Source organism: Hyla sarda, chromosome 7 (genome assembly GCF_029499605.1).
Source record: "Hyla sarda isolate aHylSar1 chromosome 7, aHylSar1.hap1, whole genome shotgun sequence".
Lineage (NCBI taxonomy): Eukaryota > Metazoa > Chordata > Amphibia > Anura > Hylidae > Hyla > Hyla sarda.
In genome coordinates, this window is record NC_079195.1 from 230,747,397 (window position 1) to 230,758,291 (window position 10,895).

At 50.0% G+C, this 10,895-nt stretch overlaps 1 long non-coding RNA gene across 1 annotated transcript; it reads left to right on the forward strand.

Moving 5' to 3' along the window:
- Positions 1 to 511: 511 nt before the first annotated feature.
- On the forward strand, positions 512 to 6,778 carry LOC130283475 (uncharacterized). The gene is made up of 3 exons (XR_008846706.1): positions 512 to 1,023; positions 5,425 to 5,486; positions 6,582 to 6,778. It is a non-coding gene; the product is annotated as an uncharacterized LOC130283475 (long non-coding RNA).
- Positions 6,779 to 10,895: the final 4,117 nt, after the last annotated feature.

Consider the following 10,895-nt stretch of genomic DNA (forward strand, 5'->3'; position numbering starts at 1 on the left):
CTGTTGAGGCATGCTGGGAGTTGTAGTTTTCATTAAATAGAGAACCACAGATTGGGAGGGGAAAAGGAGACATCAGTGGGATGAACTACAGTCTCTAAGAGCATGCTGGGAGTTGTAGTTTTGTAATGGCTGGAGAACCACAGGTTGGGGAACTCTGCAGTAATCAGTCTTTATAATAACATTCAGTCACCAATACAAGGTCCAGGGGCCGATTTCGGGAAGTGCCTGCTAAAATAATTCGGCGAATGGCGTTCCTTGGGAGCCTCGTCCAAGGAGAGACGGGAATCGGGAAGAAATGAGTCCAAGAAGCTTCAGCCGCTCTGCGCGACGGCAAAACAAACACCATTAACCTGCCAGGCAGAGCAATTAACCTGCGGTCCCCGGCATGGAAGCCGGTCCATCTGCCCAGACTGAGACCACCGTCCCAGACGCGCTCTCTGCCGCTCGCAGCTTCCGCGCCACATTTACATATTCCAAACAGCTGAAATTAACGACATTTGCATAATGGGAATGGAAGGGACTTCATTAATTACAGTTTTTTTTTCTTGCTCTCGCGGGTATCGCGCATGTAGAACAGGCTAATGAAGTGGTGTGTGGCGCAGGCACGGTAATGGCCCCGGCCCCCGGGGACCCTCAGTTTTTTTTTGTTTCCTAGGGCAGTTCATAACCCCCCCCCAAACCGGCTGCTGATAATTATCCTGTAGCACAGAGAAGCCGCACGGGCGCATACGTAAACTCCCCAGTCAGGTAACCCACCACCGAGTGCCTAACGGAGCATTAAACAAAGCCGCCCCCGCCATTACTCTTCTGAAGATCCTCACAACAAGACACGCTGAGGCGGCCACGCCTGTGAAATCTTAATCATCTGGTCAACCAGCGCAGAGTTACCTTCGTTTTCTGCAAAGAAATTAGAACAAGGGATGATATCTACTAATGGCGGCCATAATGACGGAGCGCAGTGCGGTAAACCGACCTTTAATGGAACTGGGCTGCAATTCCACACACAACCTGGAGACAGATGAGGTCAGCTGACTTACAGGATGACATCATAACCTATTAAATCCCTCCTGCTAGGTCCCAGACCCCTCGCCCTTGAGCTCTATCTGTATACTGCTGCTATCTCTATGGGATCATTATATATATATATATATATAGTAGTTATACACCTCCCCTTCTACTCTATCTGTATACTACTGCTATCTCTGTGGGATCAGGATATATAGTAGTTATACACCTCCCCTCCAGCTCTATCTGTATACTACTGCTATCTCTGTGGGATCAGTATATATAGTAGTTATACACTTCCCATCCAGCTCTATCTGTATACTGCTGCTATCTCTATGGGATCAGGATGTATAGTAGTAGTAAACCTTCCCTCCAGCTCTATCTGTATACTGCTGCTGTATCTCTCCTGCCTGTAAAGTAACAGTAGTATAGAAGGGAATTACTGTATATATAGTCCTTTTAGTCAGAAGCTCGGGCTCATCCCGATAAGAGAACTGTGGCCCCTTTGGTTCGGAGTTGGTGACCGGCTTCGCTGCAAAACACAACAGCATTTAATATTATCAGAGGGAAAACAAGAAGTCGGCCGCAGAGACCTGTAAATTCTGCGCTGCTTTATTACCCAGCAGGAGAGCGGCTGCGCCATAAAGATCTCGCAGATAAAATGAGGGCAATCTTTTAATCTCATTGATTTGCACCGAGCTGGAGAAGCCTTTGTAGAAAAGCAGCAATAAAAGAGAAGAGCAGAATATCAGAGAGAAGGACCGCACCTGCCCCCCCCCCAAAACACTAATACAAACCAGCCCCCCCAAAACACTAATACAAACCAGCCCCCCTGCACCTGCCCCCCCCCAAACACTAATACAAACCAGTCCCCCTGCACCTGCCCCCCAAACACTAATACAAACCAGCCCCCCCAAACACTAATACAAACCTGCCCCCCCAAACACTAATACAAACCTGCCCCCCCAAACACTAATACAAACCAGCCCCCCTGCACCTGCCGCCCCCCAAACACTAATACAAACCAGCCCCCCCAAACACTAATACAAACCTGCCCCCCCAAACACTAATGCAAACCAGCCCCCCTGCACCTGCCGCCCCCCAAACACTAATACAAACCAGCCCCCCCAAACACTAATACAAACCTGCCCCCCCAAACACTAATACAAACCAGCCCCCCTGCACCTGCCCCCCCCAAACACTAATACAAACCTGCCCCCCCCAAACACTAATACAAACCTGCCCCCCCCAAACACTAATACAAACCAGCCCCCCCAAACACTAATACAAACCTGCCCCCCAAACACTAATACAAACCAGTCCCCCTGCACCTGCCCCCCAAACACTAATACAAACCAGCCCCCCTGCATCTGCCCCCCCAAAACACTAATACAAACCAGCCCCCCCTACACCCTGCCCCCCAAACACTAATACAAACCAGCCCCCACTGCACCTACCCCCCCAAACACTAATACAAACCAGCCCCCCTGCACCTGCCCCCCCCAAACACTAATACAAACCAGCCCCCCCTGCACCTACCCCCCAAACACAAATACAAACCAGCCCCCCTGCACCTGCCCCCCCGAAACACTAATACAAACCAGCCCCCCCAAACACTAATACAAACCAGCCCCCCTGCACCTGTCCCCCCCAAACACTAATACAAACCTGTCCCCCCAAACACTAATACAAACCAGCCCCCCCCCAAACACTAATACAAACCAGCCCCCCCCCAAACACTTATCCAAACCAGCCCCCCCTACACCCTGCCCCCCAAACACTAATACAAACCAGTCCCCCTGCACCTGCCCCCCAAACACTAATACAAACCAGCCCCCCTGCATCTGCCCCCCCAAAACACTAATACAAACCAGCCCCCCCCTACACCCTGCCCCCCAAACACTAATACAAACCAGCCCCCCCTGCACCTACCCCCAAACACTAATACAAACCAGCCCCCCCTACACCCTGCCCCCCAAACACTAATACAAACCAGCCCCCACTGCACCTACCCCCCCAAACACTAATACAAACCAGCCCCCCTGCACCTGCCACCCCCAAACACTAATACAAACCAGCCCCCCCTGCACCTACCCCCCCAAACACAAATACAAACCAGCCCCCCTGCACCTGCCCCCCCGAAACACTAATACAAACCAGCCCCCCCAAACACTAATACAAACCAGCCCCCCTGCACCTGTCCCCCCAAACACTAATACAAACCTGTCCCCCCAAACACTAATACAAACCAGCCCCCCCCCAAACACTAATACAAACCAGCCCCCCCCCAAACACTTATCCAAACCAGCCCCCCCTACACCCTGCCCCCCAAACACTAATACAAACCAGCCCCCTACACCCTGCCCCCCAAACACTAATACAAACCAGCCCCCCTGCACCTGCCCCCCCCAAACACTAATCCAAACCAGCCCCCCCTGCACCTGCCCCCCCCAAACACTAATCCAAACCAGCCCCCCCTGCACCTGCCCCCCAAACAATAATCCAAACCAGCCCCCCTACACCCTGCCCCCCCAAACACTAATCCAAACCAGCCCCCCTGCACCTGCCCCCCCAAACACTAATTCAAACCAACCCCCCCCCCTGCACCTGCCCCTCCCCAAACACTAATCCAAACCAGCCCCCCCTGCACCTGCCCCTCCCCAAACACTAATCCAAACCAGTCTCCCCATCCGCACCCTCCCCCCCAGGATAATTCACATTATGTTTGGCTGATCCAGGGGGAATTTTCATAACCGGCCGGTACTGTATCCCCACCGGACCCGGCACCGCATCTCATTCCTATAATAGTTCCTCCGCTCGGCTCATTTTTGCACCATATCCGGTTTTGTAGCCGGACTGAACACCGTGGGGTGAATGCGAATGACGTCCAGTCCGCAGGATCTGCCGCAGTTCACACTGGGTGACATTTACATGGATTTGTGCCCTAATCATATGTTACCACGTGTTCATCCAGTATCTATAACGACTCTGTGCCACCCTTCACATGCTGGCATGGAGAAAGCAGTCATATAGTCAGTGACTATAGAGGATGAATGAGGACCCCGCTCTATGAGGGTCCCGGCTGATGTCCTATGAGAGAGAATAGTGCAGAAAGAATAACAATGGCACTCTATGAAGTCATAAATCCAAAGAGCAGTGGCCCCCAAACTGTGAACCTCCAGCAAAACTACAACTCCCAGCATGACCGGAGGTTTTTTCCTAGTAAGGTAGCTGGAGTTATTGGCTTGATGGCGTTCTGAGGGGTGACGAGACCATAAGAATGTTCCTGACGTCAGGAGTGTTCACCACCGCACTTTAAAGGATTAATAGCTGCCGGTACCAAGCGCTGGGTTAGGGAAACCACTTTTTGACTTTACTTCAGGAATAGCAAATGGGACATAGCAGGTTTAGTTCAGTACAAGTGCGATTTACGCTGAAGGATGCGACAGAGAACCACAATTGCTTCTTAGCACTCTGGGACTTATAGTCTTCTTCCACTATAGTTTAGACTGGTCTGAACTTGACTTGGACAGACTGACTGGGACTTAGATAAAGCTTTACTTTACTTTGGAGCTGACAATCACTAACTCTGCACTTCACTTGTGGAATCCAGGGAAGGGACTTATCGCCAGGGTGGACTTATATGGACCGGAGCTGCCGGAGGCTTTCACTCACGTTATCCTCTTCTTTGGCTATGGGGCCCATTGACTCTCTTGGCACTTCTCCCCAAAGCAGACTTTTGTCGGAACTTGACATGGACAGACTTGACTGATGGATGACCTGATCGGCAGGATCCTGGTAAAGGTGATGTCGCTTAAGAACGAAGATGGTTGCAACAACTGGGTCTCTCAGGCCTGTCCTCATGTAGGGACGTTCAGGTCCCACAACCGAGGTCTGGACTGGACCTTTACTCACTCTTTTCTCCTCTGCTCAAATAACTAGCTCCTCTAGGCAGACTTGGGGGAGCAGGGCAGGAGGCCCTGATTGGACAAATTGCTCATGTGGCCCTCTTGTACATCCCCCTACAGATAAAATTAATTCTTTCATGGCAACAACAAAATACAAAGACATTAAGTATATGACATTACATTAAAGTACAATATGAAACACAAACATCAGAAAACCTGAGCAGTGAGCTGGAGCAGACACAGTAAAGTGACATCCACCTGACAGACCAGGTGGACAAGTGTTTTCCACACCAGGACACCACATCAGCACTTGGGCAGTTAACAGCATTTAGAAAAAACAATTCAGTGACCTGCTCCAGTCCCCGGCTACACTCCTCTACTGCTCAGAAATCTTGGCACCGGGGCCCGGAGTGTCACACTACCCCCCCTAGCCAATCACTGTCCGAGACAGACATCACTGCCGCCAGTAAATGGCTCTGGGGCTGTCTAACAATGCGCTCCTCTTTTTTAGTGGAAGAGGAGTGCAACTGGGGTCTGGGGTGGATCACCGGAGCCACCGCTGGAGAGTAGGAGGTAAGTAAAAGTTTGTTTATATAAACTCTCTCTAAGTGTTAAGAAAAAAACTCCCACTTAATAACCTCTTTAGCTACTATATATTTTGATTCCATAGAGACAGCAGCAGCAGTATACAAATAGAGCTGGAGGGGAGCTGTATAACTATTATATATCCTGATCTCATATAGATTGCAGCAGTATACAGATAGAGCTGGATGGGAAGTGTATAACTACTATATATCCTGATCCCATAGAGATAGTCACAGTATACAGATAGAGCTGGAGGGGAGGTATATAACTACTATATATCCTGATTCCATAGAGAGAGCAGCAGCAGTATACAGATAGAGCTGTAGGGGAGGTGTATACCTACTATATATCCTGATCCCATAGAGATAGCAGCAGTATACAGATAGAGCTGGAAGAGGTATATAACTACTATATACTGTATCCTGATTCTATAGAGAGAGCAGCAGCAGTATACAGATAGAGCTGGAGAGGCATATAACTACTATATATGCTAATCACATAGAGATAGCAACAGAATACAGATAGAGCTGGATGGGAGGTGTATAACTAATATATATCCTGATCTCATAGAGATAACAGCAGCAGTATACAGATAGAGCTGGAGGGGAAGTATATAACTACTATATATCCTGATCCCACACAGCAGAGTAGCAGCAGTATACAGTTAGAACTGGATGTAAGAGTTAAAACTACTATATACCACTATATTATATAGTAATTATACATTATTAGGGATTTTGTTTTCTTGCGACTGCTTATTTGTCATACTACTGAGCCTAACTGTAAGTCCTGGGGGCATCTGAGTATTAGAAGTCACAGTAAGGACCTTGGAATGGCACCTACTATAGATAAAGCCAAGGTACCATCCACCCTTGTTTCATTCTTTGTAGTTTGATTTAGGTTTATATAAAAAGTTAAAGAAAAAATGGAAAACTTTTTAAAAACTTTTCCTTCACTGACATAAATCTTCAGAGAAGCACAAACTAATTATATCTTATAGAAAACCTATTAAGACGTAAACCTCTCCATCATCCTCATTAGGATCTTATTTACCCATTAAATACAGACGTTTGTTTTATTAAGAAAAATATGAGTTTTCTGCGAAGTGCCGACCCAAGGGCTGCGAAGACTGGAGGTCTATGACGTCTCCGAATCTCAGAGGATGACTCATATTTAAGTATCTTAATTATTATTATAACCTTGACGGCGCCCTGGCTCATCAGGAGGCCCGGTGGTGATGTCAGGAGATTAGAACCATCAGTAGTCGCAGGTCCTTGAGTGAAGAGATGATACTTCTGTTGATCGAGATGATGGTGTCATTGAGTCCTCCGCTCTTCTGGGTTCCCATCACTTCTCCTCCCCAATGTGTCTTATTTCCAAAGAGTCTAAATTACACATTTATCCACCCACACGATGTTCGCCATCAGTGTTTCTCATCCGCGGCTCTTGCGCTAATCAGGGGCGGCGGTGAAGTATTTTGCCATTTTCTCTGTTATTTGGATGTCAGATCTTGGTGGAGGATTCGAGAAGGTTATAATTAGAGATGAGCAAATCGATCGGACGAAGTCGAATTTGTTCGTAATTTCATGAAAAATTCGATTCAGACCGAATCGAACTTCGACTCGATTCGAATTAACGAATTTCTTCATAGCGACACTCTCTGCAATCGTCCTGTATAATGTATAGATGCGAGCGGCTTTCTCCTGCGCTCGCATCTCTGCAATAGATAGGACGATCGCAGCTGGTTCAGGAGTGACACCCGCTGTGATCTGTCCTTAAAGGGGTTGTGCACTGCCCTGACTTTCGGAGCTCCACTCACAGCGTCCGGAAGTTCATTACTCCGAACGCTGTGTGCGGGCGTGACGTCTCGCCCGCCCCCTCAACGAAAGTCTATGGGAAGGGGGCACGCCATCTTCCCATAGACTTTGGTAGAGGGGGCAGTCGTGACGTCACGATGGGGCAGGCGAGATGTCACGAGGAGTAATGAACTTCCGGACGTTGTGAGCGGAGCTCCGAAAATTAGGCAGCACACAACCCTTTAACTGCAGGTACTACTGCTTCCAACATGGGCACACTCTTCTCCATGCTGGGAGCTGTAGTACCTGCATTAATAGACAGATCGCAGCGGGTGTCACTTCTGACACCTGTTGCGAATTCTCCTGACACCCGCTACGATCGTCCTGTATATGTATAGATGCGGGCGGTCGGCCACTCTTCTCCGGTCCGACTGTATTATGAGTATATATACCTATAGGGGGAGATTTATCAAAACCTGTGCAGAGGCAAACTCGCCCAGTTGCCCATAGCAACCAATCAGCGTACTTCTTACATTCTTACAAGGCATCTAAAAAATGAAAGAAGCAAACTGATTGGTTGCTATGGGAAACTGGGCAACTTTGCCTCTGCACATGTTTGATAAATCTTCCCCATTATTCATATTTCCCGCAGAGAGCTGTAATTGGCCAGATGGTTCCAACCAATCACAGCTCTCTGCAGAAAATATGAATAATAGGTATATATACGGCATATACCTATACTACAGTGGGACCAGAGAAGAGCGGCATCTATATATTATACATGACAATCGCAGCAGGTGTAAGGAGTGACACCCGCTGTGATCTTTCCTTACCTTTAGGTACTACTCCCAACATGGGGCACACTCTGCTCATGCTATGAGCTGTAGTCAGAAGTGACACCCGCTGCGATTTGTCTACTAATGAAGGTACTACAGCTTCCATCATGGAGCAGAGGAGCAGTAGTACCTGCAGTGAGGACAGATCACAGCGGGAGTCACTCCTGACACCCGCTGCGATCGTCCTATTTATTGCAGAGATGGAAAAACATACATTATACAGAACGATCGCAGCGAGTGTCAGGAGTGACACCCGGGGCAATCCGTCTATTAGAACAGGTACTACTACTCCAATCTTGGAACAGTCTGTTCCATGCTGGGGGTTGTCACGATTCGGCTGGCAGGAGGTGGATCCTCTGTGCCAGAGAGGGATTGGCGTGGACCGTGCTAGTGGACCGGTTCTAAGTTACTACTGGTATTCACCAGAGCCCGCCGCAAAGCGGGATGGTCTTGCAGCGGCGGTAGTAACCAGGTCGTATCCACTAGCAACGGCTCAACCTCTCTGACTGCTGAAGATAGGCGCGGTACAAGGGAGTAGACAAGAGCAAGGTCGGACGTAGCAGAAGGTCGGGGCAGGCAGCAAGGATCGTAGTCAGGGGCAACGGCAGGAGGTCTGGAACACAGGCTAGGAACATACAAGGAAACGCTTTCACTGGCACAATGGCAACAAGATCCGGCGAGGGAGTGCAGGGGAAGTGAGGTATACATAGGGAGTGCATAGGTGAACACACTAATTAGACCAACTGCGCCAATCAGTGGCGCAGTGGCCCTTTAAATCGCAGAGACCCGGCGCGCGCGCGCCCTAGGGAGCGGGGCCGCGCGCGCCGTGACAGGACCGACGGAGAGCGAGTCAGGTACGGGAGCCGGGGTGCGCATCGCGAATCGCATCCCGGCTGGGGGCGGTATCGCAGCGCACCCGGTCAGTAGATCTGACCGGGGCGCTGCAGTAGCGAGGATGTTGCGAGCGCTCCGGGGAGGAGCGGGGACCCGGAGCGCTCGGCGTAACAGGGGTATTAGTACTACCTAAAAAATGTACAAAATAGAGAAAAAAAAGTGACACACACACTTTATTAAACTCATTATTAAAATACATTACTAATAAAAATTTGCGGCAAATTTACTCAGATCAAATCAAATTTTTTTGAAAAATTCGGCGAATCGGCCAAATCTAATTTTTCAAAAATTCACTCATCTCTAGTTATAATGTATCTGTAGATGTGGAGATCATTAGAAGGACCCTATAAGGGCCATTAATGGGGGTCATTCCGTGTTGCTTCTCTTGAGTGGCATCATTGCGACGCCATCAGGTAGATTCTCTAATAAAAGACAAAAAGTTATCTCGGCACCACTATCATACTACAGTATGTCCGGAACACCTCCTGCTATAAACATGCGGGGTGGAGGGGGTGGTGGGCAATGAACCGCGTCGGGCACGCAGCATTTCATCAGGCCCACCATGGGCCTGCCGAAGCACTGCGTGCCCAACATGGTCCATCTCCTCCTTTCTCCTCCCCCGTCTCCCCTTTCCTCCTCCTTTCTCCTCCCCCTTTCTCCTCCCCCGTCTCCTCTCCCTTTCTCCTCCCCCGTCTCCCCCCTTTCTCCTCCCCCCGTCTCCCCCCTTTCCCCCCCCCCTTTTCTCCCCCCCCCTTTCTCCTCCCCCCCGTCTCCCCCCCTTTCTCCTCCCCCCCGTCTCCCCCCCCCTTTCTCCTCCCCCCCGTCTCCCCCCCCCCGTCTCCCCCCTTTCTCCTCCCCCCCATCTCCCCCCTTTCTCCTCCCCCCCCGTCTCCCCCCTTTCTCCTCCCCCCCCCGTCTCCCCCCTTTCTCCTCCCCCCCGTCTTCCCCCTTTCTCCTCCCCCTGTCTCCCCCATTCTCCTCCCCCCCGTCTCCCCCTTTCTCCTCCCCCCGTCTCCCCCTTTCTCCTCCCCCCGTCTCCCCCTTTCTCCTCCCCCCGTCTCCCCCTTTCTCCTCCCCCGTCTCCCCCTTTCTCCTCCCCATCTCCCCCGTTCTCCTCCCCATCTCCCCCTTTCTCCTCCCCATCTCCCCCGTTCTCCTCCCCATCTCCCCCTTTCTCCTCCCCATCTCCCCCTTTCTCCTCCCCATCTCCCCCTTTCTCCTCCCCATCTCCCCCTTTCTCCTCCCCCGTCTCCCCCTTTCTCCTCCCCCATCTCCCCCTTTCTCCTCCCCCATCTCCCCCTTTCTCCTCCCCATCTCCCCCTTTCTCCTCCCCCATCTCCCCCATCTCCCCCTTTCTCCTCCCCATCTCCCCCTTTCTCCTCCCCCATCTCCCCCATCTCCCCCTTTCTCCTCCCCCATCTCACCCTTTCTCCTCCACCATCTCCTCGCACAGTGATTGGATATCGCCTTTTGTGCCTCTCGCTGTATAAATATGAACACTTACGGCACCAAGAATCTGTAATTAGTTTTTCTTGCAGCATAAAAATTGTATGAAGTTAAATGTATTTTCTAACAAAACAATTATCGTCCGAATTATAAGGAATTTCAGGGATCACATTTAATTAGAATCAACAAAACGAACAAATTCACCACTTTACATAACGCAGCTGTAATGTAGTATAAACTGCAGCTGAATAAACATCATCTAGTGATGAGCCGTACGGAGATGGATATATATATATATACACTGCCGAGGGCCGAGCCGCACTGGGCTAAAATACTTCTACTGCAATATACACTGGGAGGAACTTTTACCTCCTGATTTACTATTATTCCGTATGGTGGTATAATTTGGGCACTCTATGGCAGTA